Source organism: Macaca fascicularis, chromosome 13 (genome assembly GCF_037993035.2).
Source record: "Macaca fascicularis isolate 582-1 chromosome 13, T2T-MFA8v1.1".
Taxonomy (NCBI): Eukaryota; Metazoa; Chordata; class Mammalia; order Primates; family Cercopithecidae; genus Macaca; species Macaca fascicularis.
In genome coordinates, this window is record NC_088387.1 from 96,156,831 (window position 1) to 96,179,970 (window position 23,140).

Below are 23,140 nucleotides of genomic sequence, written 5' to 3' on the forward strand. Positions count from 1 at the left end.
TGTGTTAAGTTTTGATTTCCATCCGAAATAATTTTTTTCAAGCTAAAAAACTTCCTTTAACATTTCTTAAAAGCACAGGTAAAAAATTCTCTCAGCTTTTGTCTGTCTGAAAAATGTCTTTATTTTACCTTCATTAATGATATTTTACCTTTATTACTTTTACCTTTATTTATTTTACCTTTATTAATGATATTTTTGTCAGGACTGAATTCTAAATTGATAGTTTTTCCTTTCTGAACTGAATACTACTCCTTTCTGAACTGAATATTACTCCACTGTCTTGTGGCTTACATTGTTTCCTTTTTTAAATTCCTTTTTGAAAGTAAACTTAAAAAACTTTATTTTCAAATAACTTTCCAGATAAGTTGCAAAAATAGTACACAGTTCACAAACACCTTTCACCCAATTTCTCCTGATGTTAACAACTTATATAACCAAAGTACATCAATCAGAAACAGGAAAATAACATTGGTACAATTACCCTAAACTACAATTACCCTAAACTACAGACCTAATTCACCAGATTTTTTTTTAACTTTTTTTATGTTTCAGGATCCAATTCAGGTTCCCACATTGCATTTAGCTGTATGTCTCCTTAGTCTCCTCCAACTTAAGACAGTCCTCAGTCTTTCCCTTTCTTTCATGACCTTCACACATTTAACAAATAATGGTGAGGTATTCCATAGAATTTCCCTCAATTTAGTGTTTGCATTTTGGGGCAGAAGAGTCAGGAATGTCACAGAATACCAAGATATCAAGCTTTACCTTTCTCAGTTGATATCAGGGAGTACAAACTATAAACAGGTCTATTAGTCCATTTTCACGCTGCTGAGAAAGACATACACGAGGCTGGGCAATTTACTATTGAAAGAGGTTTTGGACTTACAGTTCACATCGCTGGGAAGGCCTCACAATCAAGGCAGGAGGCAAGGAAGAGCAAGTCACATCTTACATGGATGGCAGCAGGCAAAGAGAGAGCTTGTGCAGGGAAACCTCCATTTTTAAAACTGTCAGATCTCATGAGACTTATTCACTATCACAGGAAAGACCCACCCCCACGATTCAATTACCTCCCACCAGGTTCTTCCCACAACATGTGGGAATCGAGGGAGTTACAATTCAAGATGAGATTTGGGTAGGGACACAGCCAAACCATATCAACAGGTCTTATTACAAGTGCTATTAACCCTGAATACACTTCCAATACTTGGTTAAGGTGGTATCTACAGAGTTTCTCTCTATCGTAAATTTAACTGTCTTCCACTTGGTAATTAATAAATTTCTTGTAATGGCCTGTAATGCCATTGCTTTGGGAGGCCAGGAGTTAAGAGACCAGCCTGGGCAACATATAGCAAGATCCCATCTCTACAAACAAAACATGAAACAAAACAAAACACTAGCCAGGTGTGGTGGTGTGTACCTGTAGTCCCAACTATTCAGGATGAGCAGGAGGATCACTTGAGCTCAAGAGTTCAAGTTTACAGTAAGCCATGATTGTGTCACTGTACTCCTGTGTACATCTGATGAACAATGGTCAGGTATTCCATAGAATTTCCCTCAATTTAGGTTTGTTTGCATTTGGGGGGTCATTTGGGGGTGGAGAAGTCAGGAATGTATCGTGACAAAAAAATTTATTGGAGAAGATCCTTTCAGACTAAATAATTATGTTTGTCATCATATTTTTGCCCACTGATTTTACATTCCATTACTGGCTCTTGCCTGCAACAATTTTTAATGTAGTATTTGCCTAACAGTGATTCAGTGTTTCTCTCATTCTTTTTACAGTTCTTTTTTTTTTTTTTTTTTTTTTTTTTTTGAGACAGAGTCTCGCTCTGTTGCCCAGGCTGGAGTGCAGTGGCCGGATCTCAGCTCACTACAAGCTCCGCCTCCCGGGTTTATGCCATTCTCCTGCCTCAGCCTCCCGAGTAGCTGGGACTACAGGCGCCTGCCACCTCGCCCGGCTGGTTTTTTGTACTTTTTAGTAGAGACGGGGTTTCACCGGGTTAGCCAGGATGGTCTTGATCTCCTGACCTCGTGATCCGCCCGTCTCGGCCTCCCAAAGTGCTGGGATTACAGGCTTGAGCCACCGCGCCCGGCCTCTTTTTACAGTTCTTAATTGAAATTCAGCTTTTGCAAGTTGTTTCTTCCACCCCATTCATTTGTTTATTCATTTATTTATTTTTGCTACTATGGACTCATAGACATTTTATTCTATTGGTTATAATTCCATACTACCATTATTTCATTCCAGCTCTGGCTGCTAACAGATCCTTCAGGCCAGCTCCTGTGTACTTCTAACATGTCCCATCCTTTTCTGAGCACTTCTTTGTTTTCTAGGATCACAAGATGTTCCAGGATCATTTTGTATTTCTCCTACTCCAGCTCTGAAATCAACAAGTTCTTCAGGGAGCCCTAGTTCCTTTTATTAAGAAATTGTATTTAAGCTGGGAGCAGTGGTTCACATCTGTAATCCCAGCATTTTGGGAGGCTGAGGCAGGTGGATCGCTTGAGCCCAGGGGTTCAAGACGAGCCTGGCAACAATGTTTAATGAGACCTCGTCTCTACAAAAAATGCAAAATTTAGCCAGGCGTGGTGGCATGTGCCTGTAGTCCCAGCTACTAGGGAGGCTAAGGCAGGAGGATCACTTGAGCCCAGGAAGTTGAGGCTTCAGTGAACTGTGATCCCACCACTGTACTCCAGCCTGAGTGACAGAGTGAGGCTCTGTCAAGAAAGGAAAAGAAAGGAGAGAAAAGGGAGCGAGAAAAAAAAAGGAGGGAGAAAAGAGGGATGGAGGAAAGAACTGTATTTATAGTCCAAGATCTGAGCATTGAGTGCCTTTACTGCTACCTCAGCATCATTTCTTTTATGACTTCCCAGCAAACAGTGAGGAAATACACTTTTACAAACTAACCCATGCATATATACATATTTACATTTACATATCTATATGGAACCATGAGTTCATACTGATACCTCCAATTCCAATCCCATACCACAGTTCATTCTAGCCTTCTTCCTTTCCTTACTTGTAACTTCTTTCTTCAACAATGAGAAACCGAGCTGTCATTATCTACAAATTTTTACTTAAATGTTTAATCCTTGTGTGTGTTTGTGTGTGTGTGTGTGTTTCAAACTTGCTAGCTCCTACCCCCTACCCCATGAGGAACCAGATTTACTAACTGGAATAAAATACGTGTATATGGGTTTTTTTTATCTTTAGCCTTATAGTATGTAGTTCACAAAAAATTTTTTTGAGATGGAGTCTTGCTCTGTTGCCCAGGCTGGAGTGTAATGGCACAATCTCAGCTCGCCACAACCTACACCTCCTAGGTTCAAGCAATTCTCATGCCTCACCTCCAGAGTAGCTGGGACTACATGCAGGCACCACCATACCCAGCTAATTTTTGTATTTGTAGTAGAGACAGTGTTTCATCATGTCACCAGACTGGTCTCAAATTCCGAACCTCAGGATTTGCCCACCTCGGCCTCCCAAACTGCTGAGATTACAGGTGTAAGCCATCACACCTGGCCAAGTCAAAATATTTTCCAAAGTTTCTTTTATTCTTCCTCGGTGTGATTATGCTGTTCATTTTTGATACAGTTACATTCATTTGTTGGCTTGCAATGTTTCTGAGAAAAAAGTCAATAGTTCCTATCCTTCCTCCTCTATATAATGTTCTTTTTTTACTCTGGCTTTTAGTAACTTGATTAGGATGTGCCTCAGTGTGATTTTCTTTGTATCTACCCTACCTAGGTTCATCAGGTTTATAGCCTTCACCATAGGTGGAAACTCTAGCTAGCCATTATTTCTTCAAAAAACTTTTTCTGCAACTCCTCCCCTCTTTTCCTAGACTCCAATTACATGTACCACCTCAAAAATCATCCTAGTCCTACCTACTGACCAGTAAATACCTGTCAAAAATCAACTGACCAGAAATTTAAAGTTTTATTTCTGGATTCTCAATTCTATTCCACTGAGCTGTACATCTGTTCTTAGGCTAGCACCACACTGTCTTATTACCACAGCTTTAAGTACTGAAATCAGGAAATTTGAGGCTTCCAACTTTTTACTTCAAGACTGTTTTCATTATTCAGGGTCCTCTGTATTTCCATATGAATTTTAGGAGCCATATGTCAATTTCTGTAATCAAAAATTTTGATAGGAATTGCACTGACTCTATAGAGCAATTTGGGTAGCATGGCCATCTTAACAATATCAAGTCTCCTGGTCTACAGACATTGGGTGCCCTTCCATTTTCTTAGCTCTTTTAAAATTTCCTTCAACAATGCTTTCTGGTTTTCATTAAGTCTTACACTTCTTGTGTTAAATCTATTCCTAGGTATTCTTTTTGATGCTACTGTAAATGGAATTGTCTTACTTCAATTTTTGGATGATTCACTGCTAGTGTACAGAAACACAACTGATTTTTCTATATCCCATCTACAGACTTTTATCTTTTTTATTTTTATTTTTTTTTTAGACTGAGTCTCACTCTGTCCCCCAGGCTGGAGTGTAGTGGCACGATCTTGGCTCACTGCAAACTCCGCCTCCCGGGATCAAGTGACTCTCCTGCCTCAGTCTCCCGAGTACCTGGGATTACAGGTGAGTGCCACAACATCCAGCTAATTGTGTGTATTTTTAGTAGAGACAGGGTTTCACTGTGTTAGCCAGGATAGTCTCCATCTCTTGACCTCATGATCCACCCACCTCAGCATCCCAAAGTGCTAGGATTAGAGGCCTGAGCCACTGTGCCCAGGCTCCCACCTACTGACTTTTAAAAAGCAAGGTAGCACTTCTATTCTTAAGTTCCTGCACATTATAATGCCTTAAAATTATATTACAAATTAAAACAAAAGTCATTCTAACAAAAAATGTCATCCAAGTGAATAAAAGAAGCTGACATTACACAGTAATGTATCATAAATTCTTAATGCCCAAGAACCGCTGAATCCATAGATGTAAGTCAGAATAAAGAAAGTCTTATTTGTTGCGCATTATTTTAGAAAGATTCATAAGGTCATTAAGTTTCTCAGAAATCTGATGAATTCCACAGTACCAGCTAATGGACAATAATATAAAAGCAAGAGAAGCAACACCACAAAAGTGGGAAATTAGTATGTTTCTCTATGCACAAAAGATGCGATGACTTTCACACTCCACCAGAATAAGAAATTTTCTCATTTGACAATTTAAAATTTCCCTTGATATCTATATTTGTAATACACATGTACTTTCAACAAAAAAATAATTTACATTTCACAAGATTTTTTAAAAATCAAATGCTCTGAAAAAGTACAACACAATCACACATCTGAATTATTTTGAATTCGAAATTAGTGTAGTAGAAGTTAATGCAGATTTATTTCACAAAAGTCCTAAGATTCATATCCAGAGGTAGTTTTAAATTTGGCATGTGTAATTAATTCCTTGAGTTCCTAATGAATTCCTTCATTTCTTTTATTTCTGAGCTCTCTTTATAGTGCTCTTTTGACACTTTTTTTTTTTCTCTCCCTCTTGTCCCCCAGGCTGGAGTACAATGACATGATCTCGGCTCATTGCAACCTCTGCCTCCCAGGTTAAAGCGATTCTTCTGCCTCAGTCTCCCGAGTAGCTGGGATTACAGGTGCCTGCCACCATGCCCAGCTAATTTTTGTATTTTTAGTAAAGACGGGGTTTCACCATGTTGGCCAGGCTGGTCTTGAACTCCTGACCTCAGGTGATCCACCCACCTCGGCCTTCCAAAGTGCTGGGACTACAGGTATGAGCCACCGTGCCCGGCCTCTTTTGCCACTTTTCTAAAAAGAGGCGAAACTTTTTTGTGTAAAAGAACTGAGTAAGTAGATTCCGTGGTGAAACCCCGTTTTGCTGCTTCTGCTGTCACCTCCACTATCTAATACCTTGGGGGCACCCTCCAAAAGAAGGTGTTCTCCAGAACATGGAAGTATCTTATGTCCTTATCAGTAGGAGAGCATCAAGAGTAATCCTGCCTCAAACAACTACCTGGATTCCTACAAAGCTACTCCCCAAAAATTTTGATGGTGTCAAGTTATAAACTACACATCAATAAGCAAATGCAAGTATAATGTCAACAGTAGATTCACTTTCAGAATTAAGAAAAGCAATACAGAATGTAGTAATTAGGAGAATTCAGAAAAACATGGTCTCTGGCTCTGCCACATTCCAGTTGTGTGGCATCAGGTGAAATTTCAGCTTCTCCAGGCCTCTGTTTTCCTCACCTACAGCGGGTATTATAATTTCCATCTCCAATAGGTTATGGGGATTAAATGAGATCAAGTGTAGAAAGCCTAGGACAGGGCCTGGGTACACAAACAGCCCTCGATTAAGCTATTAAATTATCTTGCTTCTGGATACTATGCTAGCTATTCAATTTCAGCCCTCTCCCAATCCAACCCTTTGCCACTAGTGAGCCAAATGTCTGTCTTCTTTTTGGCCTGCCCTTATTGATATACCTTCCTGATGCAGCCCAAACTGTATACCAAACAGCATGACTCTCAGGTCGGTAACTCTATTCTCAATTTTCTCAGAACTTGCTTATTTATCTCCTAAACCCCTGCTTGCCTTCCACCCTCTAACCCTCCACTTTTTAAGGGCATTTGTAAGTTTTCATATTTTTCTACATCACTGAAAAATAAATTCAGATATTATCCTTAAAGGCCACCAAATCCTCAGAATCCAAGACGTGTTGAATAACTGTTTCAAATTTATTAGTGCATAATGCTTACTCCCCACATAATGTCATGACAACTTGTCTCTTGTTCATGATTATTCTGTACTAGAATAAACATAACCACTTCAAATTCCTGCTGATTTGTTTACCTCCCTCCTTCTCCCCTTCTAGCTTTCAGTTCAGGGTTTATGTTAGTTTATGTTTTCCTTTTAAAAAATTTTGTAAAGCCTTTCAGGCAAACTGTTCTTGAGCTTTTTTTATCAGAGAGACAAAACACCTGCTTAAACAAGTTAAACCTGTGCTTATCCATCGAAGACCCACGCCAGTCAAAGCACAAAATCAGTTCATTCCGACAAAGAAGAGAGAGGAGGTGGGTGGGAAGTATCTTCAAATAGTATCAGGCAATAAATGACTTAATGGAGGAGATAAGGACTGTTCTCCCTATTGGAGAAATAAAGAACAGCTCTACTTGTGGTACTAAAGAACTTAGGGTACAATGATTTGCTAAGAAAGTATGACTGGGAAAAAAATAGAAAGGTGCTAGGAAAAATTGAACACAATGTTCTCTAACTCCTTACCAATATTTTACCTTCAATTTATCTCACCTTGGCATCTTTTGTATTTTGCTCTCCAGGAAGCTTGTACTCTCATAATAGTCCATCTAGCTGCTTCAAAACTTAGAACCAGTCCAGTCTCTCCAAGAGCTACCAATTAATCTCATTCTCTATTCCCAAGAAATATGAGAGAAGAACTTCGACCTTTTCCCAAGTTTCTGTCCCTCCCAAAAGTCCTTGGCTTTTATTACTGTTTTTGTTTTATTAACATTTATTGTGCTTACTACATGCCAGACATGTTCCAAGCATTTTACAAGCATCTACTCATTTGATCCTCATAACAGCTCGTAGTGACATGAATTCGACTCCAGATCCCATGCTCTTAACTATGAATGCTCCTTCTCACTTTTTTTAACATTTAAAAGCTGGACACAGTGGCTCACGCCTATAATCCCAGCACTTTGGGAGACCGAGGCAGGTGGATCACCTGAGGTCAGGAGTTTGAGACCAGCCTGGCTAACATGGTGAAACCCCATCTCTACTAAAAATACAAAAATTAGCTGGGCGTGGTGGCGGATGCCCATAATCCCAGCTACTCGGGAGGCTGAGGCAGGATAATCGCTTGAACCCAGGAGGCAGAGGTTGCAGTGAGCCAAGATCATGCCATTGCACTCCAGCCTGAGCAACAAGCGTGAAACTCCATCTCAAAAAAAATAAAAAATTAAAATAAAAAAAAATTCTTTAAAAGTATACTTCTCATCGTTTCTAGGCCCTCAATTCCACAATCACTCGCTTCCAATCCCAACTATACAATTTGATTAGAGATAAGCAGTTTAAAATATTTTAAGTCATCTCTAATTTGCCTTCATTCGCCATTTATAATCTAGACAGTTCTCAAATTTGTTTCATTCAAAATACTCCTTGTAAGGGTCTTTTCTCCACTACCATACCATCATCTCATGCTCAGATTACCAATGGCCTCCAAAGCAATCTTCCTGATACTGTCTCCTCTTCTGTATCATCCTGCATTTTCTCATCATTCTGATCTTCTTAATATAAGATGCCTTTCATCATGTCAATCTTGCTAACGTTTCTACTAGACAAAGTCCAAATTCCGTTGCCAGTTTTTCACAGCACTCCACATAAACTGCCCCGGTCTATATATTCAACCTGATTTCTCATTGTTCTAAAATACATAACATCCTCTAAACTGTAATCAATTTACCCACTAATCTCCCTTTATTCATATTGATCAACTAACTGCCTAGAAACCCTCCAATTCTTTCTATTCAATCAGAACTTATCTACATCTATTTTCAGTCTTCTTCATAAACTTTAGCTCTAATCATTCCCTTCTATACTTTTTCCTCCCTTTCTACAGTGTAATATGGCAACCAGACTAGGAATTGGAAGGTAACTGTGGAGTCCTTTCTTATTTATGCAGTGTTCATAGCCGACTGTAACTATCTGATGCTCTTAGCACTGTAATTACTCTTCTGTTTTTTATCTATACTGCCAAGCGCTGAAAGCCTACAAACTACATTTCCCAGACTCCCTTGCAAGCTGAGTTCTGGGTAGGTTCTGCCAATGAAAGGAACTGGCAGAAAATTAAAAAGTAGGACAAAAGGAAAATCCATCTGATCCTGGTGACAGCTACAACACAGTCAATGGCTGTGGCTTGAGCTCATAGGCAACACAATGGTGGGGAGCCCAGTACAATGGCGATAGCCCAATAGTTTACCAGTAGCAGCAACGAGAACAGTTCTTGCTTAATCAGCAAAGGGATACCTCTAGCAGCTCAGCAACAAGTACAGGTTCAGGGAGATCCACTCCAGAGAAAGCAGCAGTTTGCTATCTCTGGATAATTACCCCTTCTCCCATTTGTTCCTCGAGCCCTTCCATCACTTTTGAAACAATTCCTGCATTAAATTCTTCTCTACTTTTAAAATCAATAACTCTATTTCCAAATCAAACCTGAAGTGGTTCCCATTTTTCTGATGGGACACTAACTACCAATACACACCAAATCTCTTACTCTCTCAAGCTTAGAGATAAGCTTGAGATAAATCTCATAACTGAAACTTCGACCAAATCTATTACATAGAAGCAATGCAAGAGGTACACCACTGCTTCTCAAATTTTTTGTTCTGCGAACTCCTTTACACTCCTCAAATTCCTGAGGATCTCAACAAACTTTTGTGTAGGTTCTACAAACTCATATTTACCATATTAGAAATTAAAACTAAGAAAAAAATTATTTAATGCAATTTAAAATAATAAGCTCAATCCATGTTAACATAAATGACATTTTGTTAAAAATTACTATATTTTCCAAAACTAAACTGCAACTTTAATGTTTAGCTTAACAGATAACACTTGGATTATCCCTGCTTCTGCATTCAATTTGTTGTAATATGCTGTTTTGGCTGATAAAGCATACAAAGAATATGAAGTATATGAAGAAAATCTATCTACATACAGATATGTTGCTAGAAAAGGGAGAAGTATTTTAAGAGCCTATTCAGATAATCCTAACTATTATTCTTCAACACTACAAAGCTCAGCAAGTAATTTCTTTTTGTCTTCTTTTTTCGCATGAGTCACAGGGAAAAAGTAGTAAATTTCTTAAACATTAGTTGCAAGGTAGAATCTGAAACCCTGTCAATGATGTTTTCATGTTCTATTATTATTTTTATTTTATATATATATGTATTTTTTTTTAGATGGAGTCTGTGTCGCCAGGCTGGAGTGCAATGGTTTGATCTCAGCTCACTGCAACCTCCGCCTCCCGGGTTCAAGTGATTCTCCTGCCTCAGCCTCCCGAGTAGCTGAGAATACAGGTGGGTGCCACCATGCCCAGCTAATTTTTATATTTTTAGTAGAGACAGGCTTCACCATGTTGGCCAGGATGGTCTCGATCTCTTGACCTCGTGATCCACCTGCCTCGGCCTCCCAAAGTGCTGGGATTATAGGCATGAGCCATCGCACCAAGCCTTGTACTATTACATTAAAATCCATCAGTTACTTTGCACTTTGAATGGGTCTTTTTACTCGTGCACAATTTTATAACAGCATGCATTGGTCATTTGGAAATTAACAGTTCATTAACACAATTTTTCCAAATGTTGCCGTATTTCAATATACAATATGAAAAAAATCGTATTATCACCATGGACCTCATCAAGAGAGTATGTACAGAAAAGCTGTCACACTCACAGAGGCAGACACAAGTTTTCCAAATTTATTTTATTTATTTTTTTAAGAGACTGAGTCTTGCTCTGTCACCCAGGCTAGAATGCAGTAGTGTAATCACAGCTCACTTCAGGCTCAAACTTTGGGCTCTAACAATTCTCCCACTTCAGCCTCTTGAGTAGCTGGAATTACAGGCAAGAGTGACCGTGACTGGCTCTAAATTCCAATCTTTTTTTTTTTTTTTTTGAGCTGAAGTCTCACTCTGTCACCCAGGCTGGAGTGCAGTGGTGCCATCTCGGCTCACTGCAACCTCTACCTCCTGAGTTCAAGCAATTCTCCTGCCTCAGTCTCCCAAGTAGCTGGGATTATAGGTGCCCACCACCATGCCTGGCTAATTTTTGTATTTTTAGTAGAGATAGGGTTTCACCACGTTGGCCATGCTGGTCTCGAACTCCTGACCTCAGGCGATCCGCCCACCTTGGCCTCCCAAAGTGTTGGGATTACAGGAGTGGGCCACTGCGCCTGGCCAAAATTCAAATCTTAAAAGCATAAATTTTATCACTGGCAACAAATACTGTCACTTCATTCATTCAAGACAGTAACTGCCAAGGACTCAAGTCTGGATAACCATAGTCTGCCAGTTGTTCTTTCAAGGATAAATGATGTTCTATAAAAATGGTGGCTAATCCAAACAATTTCACAAGTGCCTTTTCTTGAGACCACCATCACTGTCTCAAAATGAGGCAGAAGTGTTTTATGTTTACTTCCCATTTCAGCATACACCAAAAAGACATATGCTCCAGGGTCAAGATTTAATAAAACTTAATTCTATTTCATCAAGGATATTCTTGAGGAAAATTATTTTAGTTTTCTCTTGTGAGTACACAGTGGTAAATACAATGACTACTAGTCCAGCTTGGTTCCACTGTCTTGATTCATGCTAAGGTTAGCAATTTTACATACCATTGCTTCTGCATCATCAGTACAAGCATCTACAAGGTGAAAAAGGCAAACAAGGTCTTATGAAAAGTTTTGACCTTCTGGTCAAAAAAACTCCCTAGGTGGTGGTCGGTGGGGATCCACATGTTGAAAACCACCGAGGAACAAATTACATTTGGTAAGAATTTACATGCCATACAATGGAATGCTTCTATTATGTATTCATTTGCTCCTTGCAATAATCTTAAAAGACATTTTTTAAACAGATGAGAAAATTTAGGTGGAGCCAAAAGACAAATCCAAATGTTTCTAATTACAAAGCTTTCCATCGCCATGTTTAAGACTTGGCTCTGGTATATTTGTCATATTATCAAAGGCAGGTCATTAAACTCTGCTTCCTTACCTGTAAAATGACAATAGTTACCTACGTAGCTTGCCCTCTTCATAGTATTATACAAGGTTCACAAGAAGGAAAACAGAAGTACTCTAAAATTTTTCTTAAACTATTTTAAGTATTAGGAAATAAAACTCAATTCCAAGAATAAAAAAATCCTTGAGGTTCAAAAAGACAGTCACTTTAAGTGACTGTGAAAATGTACCTATCTGTTTTAAAACAGGTGAAAAACAGATAAAACCAGATTTAATACTACTTCACTCAAATCACACAACTACTTGATTGAATCTAGTCTTTTCCCATTTCCTTTTGAGCTCTCAGGTCTATCTGCCTGTAGCAAGTTCTCATTTGCACATGTCCTAGAAGAGCCAAAAGAAAATTCTCTACTCTGAAAAACTGAGGCCAAGAAGGCCAAATCCTGCGATAAAGCCAAGAGAGCATAACTTCCAAGTCCAAGGATGTCTAGAAGAATTCGTGCAGCTGCACATCCATTATAGCTCAATAAAACATACAATGCAGAGTGAATATACATCTAAGACTGACACACACATAGCTCCCCCAAGCCAAGATTATTGTCAAAAATATCTGAGGCCAGGCGCAGTGGCTCACGCCTGTAATCCCAGCACGTTGGGAAGCCGAGGACGGCAGATCACTTGAGGTCAGGAGCTAGAGAGCAGCACGGCTAACCATGGCGAAACCTCATCTCTACTAAAAATACAAAAATTAGCTGGACATGGTGGCACGTGCCTGTAGTCCCAGCTACTTGGGAGGCTGAGGCAGAAAAACCACTTAAACCTGGGAGATGGAGGTTGCAGTGAGATGAGATCATGCTGCTGCACTCTAGCCGGGGCAACAGAGTGAGACCCCATCTATAAAAAAAAAAAGTATCTGAGTAGTTGAAGTTTTTTTTTATTTTTTATTTTTTTTTTGGTGGAGGGGGGCAGAGTCTCGCTCTGTCACCCACACTGGAGTACACTGGCGTGATCTGGACTCACTGCAACCTCCGCCTCCTGGGTTCAAGTGATTGTCCTGCCTCAGCCTCCTAAGTTGCTGGGACTACAGGCGCCCAACACCATGCCCGGGTAATTTTTGTATTTTTAGTAGAGACCGGGTTTCACCATATTGGCCAGGCTGGTCTCAAACTCCTGACCTTGTGATCCTCCCGCCTCGGCCTCCCAAACTGCTGGGATTACAAGTGTGAGCCACCACGCCCAGCCAGTTGAAGTTTTTTTTAAACGGCCTTCTATTATCCTCAAGATATGGCTCAAAAAGTTTAAATTATAGAAAAACAAAAATCTGCAAATCCCAAAGAACACTGCGACTCAGCACTAATCCTAAAACAGTTGGGGTTATCTCTTTTACTAGTGGGAAACATGCAGTTTTACTATGCAACTAGCCAAAGGCATTAGCGCTGATGGGACCATTAGCCTCAACCATGGTTCTACTGCAGAAATGAAAATCACCTTACTAAAGCCAACTTTTTGGGCATTAAAATTTCATAGTATCTCAATGCTGTTCAGAAGGCGAAGAGGCTATATTAGACATTAAGAAATTATCGGTTGAAATTAAAAATATATATGAGAGATTACAGAAAGGCTTAAGGCAAATTAGAAATTCTTAAATTCAAACTGCCACTAAAATGGAAGGCAGCACATCAGTAGTTCCTGAGCTATGGTGTACTGTATTTTCTCCGCCATGAAGAGATAATCTGCATGAAAACAATAAATGAAACATTTCTGAAATATCTCTTTCGTCTGACTTCTACAGAAGAGGCAAAATGTGTCGTCACTAAGTTTGCTTAGCTGGTTTTAAGCAAGCCTCGCCCACAACGTCTGAGAAAATGACTCAGCAAGACTCAGCCCATATGTTAAGAAGAGTTAAGCAATTAACACAATTAAAGTTAAGCACACGTTTCTCAAATATGCCCAATTTACAGATAAAGAAAGAGGCTCAGAGTTTAAATGACTTGCTCAAGCTCACAAACCAAATTAACTATGATTAGAACTCCGTCTCCTGGCTCAGGATTCTGTCTGATGTATTTGGCACTAAAAAGATCACCTCAAAAAAAAATAAAAATTAAAGGCTCATTATCACAGTCACTGATGGGTATTTTCACATATAATCACTCATAATCCTTAAAGATTAAATAATATACAGTAAGATTTTAAATACATCTTTGTTGTATTTAATTAGAAAATTCCAACTCCAATCCATTTTCCACATTTTCTAGGCCAACCATCTTTTAAAAATTGAATCTAACCATGTCACATACCTGCTCAAACCTTCCATGGTATTCGAATCCTTAGCATGGACTACCAGGCTCTGCACCATCTCACACCCACCTCTTCAACATCTATTGCTTCTGCTAGCCTCACAAGTCACATTTGCAACACAGATCATCTTTCAGTTCTTTGAACTCAAAAAGCTCCTTTACTAAGTACTTTTTCATGCCCATTTCCTCTGCCTGGAATGATGTTCTTCTACCTAACTTCTAAGCATATCTCATATAGCAGTACAAATGTCATTTCCCCAGGACAGCAGTCTGTAAGCCACCTGACCATCCCCTGAAATAGATTAATAACCTGTTTATCTAATTTCACTAACTAGAAAACTACTCTGGTTTGATGTTTCTGCTTACTTGATGAACATATATCAACCCCCAGCAAACTCTGCTTCAAGTATGGTGATCATAAGTCTGACTATAAGTCTTCATTTATGATTGGTGTTTCCAAACATCGTGTACAAATCTAATGTCTTAGACTCTACATTTTTAACAAAGTTGCATTAACGTAAGTACTGATGGTTTCACAGACACCGAATTGGTGTTTCTAACTTCTGACAAGGTCTTACACAGTAGTCATGTGAGATGTGCATTGTAAACAGCTATCATATTTTAACACATGATTAAATCTAACAAGATGACTAGTGGTAGTCTGCCTCTTTTCTCAACTCTACAAATTCGAAACAACTGACATTTTCCTTTTTAGGACACCAGGTCACTACCAAGTATGGTAACAGGCAGCTAACTCCCTCCCTCAGGTTTTGACAGTTGCTGGAAGGAGAATATTTGAGGTTGCTGCCCCCACCCATCATCTGTGCCATGGCCAGTTCCTCAGCCAAAAAGAAGCCATAGAAATACTGTCAGTGAGATCAGTAGGAAACATGGCAAAAATATACACATAGGAAATGTGTATGAGTGGTCCTTTCATAGAGTATACAGATACAGTATCAAACCCTTTTGCTACAATGACCTTTTCATTGTTATACAGTGTATATCTACAACTAATCTATGTATTTTGAAATAAGCCCTTTAGATAGCAATGCACTCAAGTATATATTTAAAGCAATAACAATGATTTCAAGCAGCAAATCCGAAGAAGCATCAACATTTGGCTAGATAAGGTGGTCCACACTTGTAAACCCAGCACTTTGGAAGGCTGCGGCAGGAGGATCACTTGAGCCCAGGAGTTTGAGACCTGCTTGAGCAACACAGCAGGTTGCCCAAAAAATACAAAAATTAGACTGGCACAGTGGCTCACACCTATAATCCCAGCACTTTGGGAGGTTGAGGCAGGTGGATTACTTGAGGTCAGGAGTTCAAGACAAGCTTGGCCAGCATGGAGAAACCCCATCTCTACTAAAAATACAAAAATTAGCCTGTCATGGTGGCGTGCACCTGTAGTCCCCGCTACTCAAGAGGCTGAGGCAGAAGAATCACTTGAACCCAGGAGGTGGAGGTTGCAGTGAGCCAAGATCGTGCCACTGCACTTCAGCCCGAGTGACAGAGTGAGACTCGGTCTCAAAAAAAAAAAAAATTGATGATATGATACGGTTTTGCTGTGTCCCCACCCAAATGTTATCTTGAATTATAGATCCCATAATCCCCAAGAGTCATGGGGAGGACCTGGTAGGAGGTAATTGAAGCACAGAGGTGGTTACCTCCATGCTGTTCTCATGAGAGCGAGTTCTCACGAGATCTGATGGTTTTATAACGGGCTTCGATGGTCTCTCATTCCCTCTCTTGCCACCCTGCCTTCCACGATTACTGTACATGTCCTGAGGCCTCCCCAGCCATGTGGAACTGTGAGTCAATTAAATCTCTTTCTTTATAAATTAACCAGTCTCTGGTATTTCTTCATAGCAGCATGAGAACAGACTAATACAATCAACATTTAATTCAAAGGCAATAAGCAGTTATTGTAAAATTTTGTCAGAAAATGACAATACATGCAGCTGTAAAAGATGCCTTTACAAAACATTCTGTGAAACAAAACTTGTAATTAGATCCAATGACTGTTCTTCTAAATTAATCTTTTTTTTTTCAATTCCAAGTTTTCTTGTCCACTGGGGGAAAAAAACCCATAATTGTTCATGTTGGCTTCACTAGCAGAAATTCCCAGAGACAGCTGATGCAAGTTTATCACTATCATGAGATCTCTTCCATAGAAAAACCATCATCACATTAACTGCTTGATTTCCTTCATCCAATTCATAGAATCAAAATAAAGCTTTTGAAAGTCAGCTCTGTTCAAAGTAAACATCTCATATTACTGTATATGTTGTGAATTCTGTTTAAAAACATGTAACACTGAAGATAAAATTTTTTAGTGATGAGAATACAAATATTGGGTAAGTAGACTGTAATGGTAAAAACAATATTCCCACTAAGCTAAAACAAAAAAAAGGATAAGACAAAAAGTATACTTGAAACGACTATGGAGTACACACTACTCATTAAACTATATGCAAAAAGACTATAATATTTCACCAACTCAAAGATATGCTGTAGATGTGGAAATGTATAAATATACATAGTAACTGAACTACACAATCTGTGATCAACATGACAATTTACATATTAAATACATATAAATGACAGCATGTGATTTCTGTTACATGTCATCAATGATATTTCTGGAAATGCTTGAGCCTTTAAAGAACTACTTCATACATCAACTTAAGCGTCCTACAATGGTATCAAGTTTTTTATAAACGAGTCTTCTGATTTTGGTTGAATGTTTTCTAAAATCATTAAATGTTTTCTAGTCAGGTGGAAATACTCAAAGTATTCAATAAACTGAAGTGCCACAAAAAAAAAAAAAAAAAAAAAAACCTTCAGGTTTTGAAGTCTTTGGCAAATTGCAATTGTTGAAAACAAAAGCTTGCAAACAGGGAAGTGCCAAATGAAAGTGTTGACAATTTCTAATTTATCAACCATAAAATACAAGTTAGAGGGCTGTAAAAAATTATATTAAATATACATAGCCATGGCCGGGCACGGTGGCTCAAGCCTGTAATCCCAGCACTTTGGGAGGCCGAGACGGGTGGATCCCAAGGTCAGGAGATCGAGACCATCCTGGCTAACACGGTGAAACCCCGTCTCTACTAAAAAATACAAAAAACTAGCCAGGCGAGGTGGCGGGCGCCTGTAGTCCCAGCTACTCGGGAGGCTGAGGCAGGAGAATGGCGTGAACCCGGGAGGCGGAGCTTGCAGTGAGCTGAGATCCGGCCACGGCACTCCAGCCTGGGCGATAGAGCTAGACTCCATCTCAAAAAATATATATATATATACATAGCCATACTGGAGAAAACAATCCAGAAAAACACAAGGAACATGGCATTAAAGATACAGCTAATAAAGGCACACAAATATGCACAAAGAACAATTCTACCTGGATCATGGTTTTTTTTTTTTCCCCCTTCTTCTTAGGGTCATGTTTTTAACAAGCATTGCTGTTCGGTCAGTCAACTAACACACTGAATATTCACTATGGGCACAATGAAAAACTGCGTATGCCTAATGGCTGCAATGACCATGTAACTTACTATCCAAACTGAAACACTCTTTTAAAGAGCCAGCGTCTCGCTCTGTCGCCCAGGTTACAGAGCCTGCAGTGGCATGATCATAGCTCACTGCAACCTCGAACTCCTGGGCTGAAGTGATCCTCCTGCCTCAGCCTCCTGAGTGGCTGGGACTACAGGTACACACCACCATACCCAGCTAAGACAGTGAGTGTGTGCACACGTGTGTGGAGACGGGGGTCTTGCTAGGTTGACTACACTGGTCTCCGACTCCTGGCTTCAAGAGATCCTCCCACTTCAGCCTCCCAAAGTGCTGGGATTACAGGCATGAACCACCACACCCAGCCCAAACTGAAACATTCTTGAAAGAGAAAGAGGGTGTTAAAATGATTACATAATTTGTTGAAATATTTGTTCATTTGCTGAATAATTTGTTCATTTTACCTATTTAAAAACTATTTTCAGGCTGGTCACAGTGGCTCCCAGCACTGTAACCCCAGCACTTTGGGAGGCCAAAGCAGGTGGTTCACTTGAGCTCAGGAGTTTGAGACCACCCTGGGCAACATGGTGTGCACCCCATCTCTACAAAAAACGAAAAAACTCAATTTCCCCAAAAAATTAGCCGGGCGTGGTGGCACATCCCTGTAGTCCCAGCTACTCACAAGGCTGAGGTGGGAGGATTACTTGAGCCCAGAAGTGGACGCTGCAGTGAGCCGAGATGCATCCTAGCCTGGGTGGCAGAGTGAAACCCCATCTCAAAATACAAAAACAAAACCTCTACAAAAACTATTTTCAAAAACAGTTGTATTCATTAAAGCAAAAATAAATGTCTGTAATCACCAAAGCAAAAGCTTGAGTGCTTATACATCCTTGGCTTTATCACAGGATTTGGTCCTCCTTATTATTTATTAATAAAAAGGGGAAGAGTACTTTCAATGAAGAAATATGGCAGGCTATATCCTACCAAAAGGCTCAAATTTAGTATCTCCAAAATTAGAACAAAATGACAGTAAGCAGCTCCTACTGTGATGAACTGAGAAAGACATTACCGCCAAGGCGGGCAGATCAGCTGAGGTTAGGAGTTCGAGACCAACCTGGCCAACACATAGCGAAACCCCATTATCTACTAAAAAATACAAAAATTAGCTAGGCATAGTGGCTCATGCCTGTAGTCCCAGCTACTTGGGAAGCTGAAGCAGGAGACTCGTTTGAACCTGGGAAGCAGCGGTTGCAGCGAGCTGAGGTGTCGCACCACTGCACTCCAGCCTGGGCAGCAGAGTAAGACTCTTGTCTCTCAAAAAAAAAAAAAAAAAAAAACCTATACAGTATTAAAATGTTTGATTTGAATCTAATGGTGAGAAAACAAATTGTGAAACATTCTATTAAGACTCACCCAAAAACGTCAATGTAATGACTGGATTTGTTCTAGATTAAGGAATATAAAGAGACAAGGTAATTAAATTCAATGCATGATTCTGAATTGAACTCTAGACATCCTGCCAGTACCACCACTTCCCAAAATGCAAAAAAGTGAGAAAGCTTGAATAAAGATTATAAGGTACCTATTATTGACTAATATTAACCTTCTTGCATGTAATGATACTGTGCTTACATAAGACAATGTTCTTGTTTTGAAGAGGTACATGCTAAAGTATTTAGAGATGAAGTGTCAAAACATCTGTAGCTTACTTTTCAAATTTTCAAATGGTCTAGCAAAAAAAAAAAATCCACAAAGAATATGAGTGAGCAAATGTAATAAAATGGTAATAACGAGAAAATCTACATGAAAGTTATATGCTCAATTGCACAATTCTTCCAGAGTATCAGTAGGTATGAAACTTTTCAAAATAAAAAGCTGAAAGGGAAAAGAGACATAAGGAAGAGATGGGTACCTCTTCTCTCAGACAATCTGTCCAATATGACTGGAGTCTAAAACTGCCAAAGCTATCTATACAAGAAAGCTAGCCTGAGGAAGACAGTCTAATAGATTGACCATTAGACTTTAAAGAGAACTAGATTCTTGCCTTTTATTTTTTTGATATGGAGTTTCACTCTTGTCGCCCAGGCTGGAGAGCAATGATGCAATGTCAGCTCACTGCAACCCCTGCCTCCCGCATTCAAGCCATTCTCCTGCCTCAGTCTCCCGAGTAGCTGGGATTACAGGCACCTGCCACCATGCCTGGCTAATTTTCGTATCTTGAATAGAGACAGGGTAGCACCACATCAGCCACGCTGGTCTCGAACTCCTGACCTCAGCTGATCCTCCTGCCGCAGCCTCCCAAAGTGCTGGGATTATAGGCATGAGCCACCACGCCTGGCCAAGATAACTTAGATTCTTGATGAGGTTGCTCAACAAACCAACCCTAGAAGTGGCACTTCTTTAGAAGGTTAAAGTTCTTTAAACTTTTTGTTGTTGTTCAAGCCAGTTTGAAGTTTTTTTTTTTCTTTTTCTTTTTTATTTATTTATTTTTATGTTTTTTGAGACAGAGTCTCACTCTGTTGCCCAGGATGGAGTGGAGTGGTGTGATCTCGGCTCACTGCAACCTCTGCCTCCGTGGTTCAAGCAATTCTCATGCCTCAGCCTCCTGAGCAGCTGAGATTACAGGTATGCATCACCATGTCCAGCTTATTTTTGTATTTTTAGTAGAGTTGGGGTCTTGCCAGGTTGACCATGCTGGTCTCAAACTCCTGGCCTCAAACGATCTGCCTACTTCAGTCTCCCAAAGTGCTGGGATTACAGGCATGTGCCACCACACCTGGCATACTTTTATAGTTTGTTTGGGGGGGAGGGGATGGGCTGTCACTTCCAAATAAAAGCATCATAATACATAGATCCATTGGAAAAAGCACTGCCACCAAAATTACACTACGGCTATGGAGCAGAGGATGGGCTGCAATAAAGGATTATAGTATTCATACTTTCTACGCTACACAATCTATTACTGTGTTTTTAAACTAAACGCACTACTTTTTAAAATTTAAGTTTAAATAAATATAATTCCAACAAAAACAGATGTATACATTATTGCGTATTATTGGAAATTACCCTTACTATAGTAACTTACCACAAAAAAAAAATTATTCTGAACCAAAAAAGATATCACATACAGAAACCCCAACTCCACCCCTTTTCTGCAAGCTCCTAGAACCATCAACTGTTCATGTTAAAAGATTTTGTTGTTTCAGCAGATTCCTTTAGAGGCATCTGGTGTTTAGCCTGGGCAACAAAGTGAGACCCTGTCTGTATAAAACAAAAAATTAGCCAGCTACATGAGAGGCTGAGGCAGGAGGAGCACTTGAGCCCAGGAGGTCAAGGCTGCAGTGACCCGAAATCGTAGCACTGCACTCCAGCCTGAGTGACAGTGTGACACTCTGTCTCAAAAACAAGGTAGGGAGTGGGGGGAGATATTAAGTGAAGAGAGATGACTGCTTAAAATTACCATTAAGCAAGATAAATAAGACTGGGGACAATGGCTCACACCTATAATCGCAGTACTTTGGAAGCCCAAGGCAGGAAGATTAATGAAGGGTAGGAGTTCAAGACCACCCTGGGAAACCTAACAAGACCCTGTCTCCACCAAAAAAAATGTTTTTAATTAGCCACGTATGGTGGCATGCACCTGTAATATTAGCTACTTCGGCAGCCAACAAGATCACAGCTGTGGTGGCCTATTGCTGTGCCACTGTACTCTAGTCTGGGTGACAGGGCAAGACCCTGTCTCTCAAAAGAAAACAGGGCTGGACACGGTGGCTCACACCTGTAATCCCAGCACTTTGGGAGGCACAGGTGGGCAGATCACTTGAGCTCAGGAGTTCAACATCAGCCTGGGCAACATGGCGAAATCCCGTCTCTAAAAAAAATCACAAAAAAATTAGCCGGGCCTGGCGGTGTGCACCTGTGGTCCAAGCTACTTGAGGGCACTGAGATGGGAGGATAGGTTGAGCCTGGGAGGCAGAGGTTGCAGTGAGCTGAGATGGCACCACTACAATCCAGCCCAGGTGACAGAGCCAGACCCCGTCTCAAAAAAAAAAAAAAGAGAGAGATAAATGGGAAAAAAAAATTTCAACTGAGTATCAGCTCTTTCAACCTATATTTTTAAAAAAGCAAATCAGGTTCTTGTATATAAAGAAATTACATCTAGTCTGTCTATAACCACTCCCGAAATTGTATGTAACTGAAGAAATCACTCATCTAGAAGCTATTTTTCAATGAAGTTTTTTCAAGCAAAATGGAAGCTATGTAACCCTCTTGCCAGACATTCAACTCTGGCCAGCAAATTTTTTGTTGTGGTTTTGTAACTAATAAGTACTCAGTATTCCTTTTTTTTTTTTTTTTTTTTTTTGAGACGGAGTCTCGCTCTGCCGCCCAGGCTGGAGTGCAATGGCCGGATCTCAGCTCACTGCAAGCTCCGCCTCCCGGGTTCACGCCATTCTCCGCCTCAGCCTCCCGAGTAGCTGGGACTACAGGCGCCCGCCACCGCGCCCGGCTAGTTTTTTGTATTTTTTAGTAGAGACGGGGTTTCACCGTGTTAGCCAGGGTGGTCTCGATCTCCTGACCTTGGGATCCGCCCGTCTCGGCCTCCCAAAGTGCTGGGATTACAGGCTTGAGCCACCGCGCCCGGCCAGTATTCCTTTTTAAAAAAAAAAAAAAAAATCTCCATTTCCAGCTTCTCTGGCATACTGTGATAGAAAGAACATGGTTTCTGGAGTCTGACAGACCTAAGTTAACAGTTCTGGTTCTACCACTTACTTTTAGCTACATAACCTTCTTTGATAAATTACCTAATGTTTCTAATCCAAAATTTTCTCACTGGCGAAATAAGGATATACAATTTTCCTCAGAGAACTACTGTGAGAACAGGTCGGGCGTGTTGGCTCACACCTATAATCCCAGCACTTTGGGAGGCCGAGGCAGGCAGATCATGAGGTCAGGAGATGGAGACTATCCTGGCTAACATGGTGAAACCCTGTCTCTACTAAAAATACAAAAAATTAGCTGGGCGTGGTGGTGGGCGCCTGTAGTCCCAGCTACTCGGGAGGCTGAGGCAGGAGAACGGCGTGAACCCGGGAGGCAGAGCTTGCAGTAAGCCAAGATCATGCCACTGCACTCCAGCCTGGGCAACAGAGCGAGACTCCGTCTCAAACACACACACACACACACACACACACACGAACTACTGTAAGAACAAAATGAAACAGAGTAATATATATAAAAGCACTTCACACAGTGCCAGGCACATAGCAGTTGTTCAATAATTTCCTTCTCTTTTCCCCTCCATATTAGAGAATTCATAGCATTCACATAAATTCACAAATTCTAAATCCATACAAGCTTCTTCAAACTCTTGCCAATTATGGAGGATTTATAAAAAGACTGGCATTATAAGTAATCTGCCTCTACCTCCAATTCTAGCTATTATTATGTGTTCTTAGAACATGACCATGATGGTATGGCCCAAACTATGCTATGCAATCCTAACCTAGTTTATTTTTATTGTGGTTAAAAAAAAAAAAAAACCACATAATTTAAAACACATCAAAATTGTTAAAATTTACCACCTTAACAATTT

The 23,140-nt window shown here is 40.1% G+C and overlaps 1 protein-coding gene across 2 annotated transcripts in view; it reads right to left on the reverse strand.

Annotated features, from left to right (window-relative positions):
- RAB10 (RAB10, member RAS oncogene family) overlaps nt 1-23,140 on the reverse strand; it is a 107,352-nt gene that overhangs the window by 60,385 nt on the left and 23,827 nt on the right. The gene's annotated exons all lie outside the window — the stretch shown is intronic.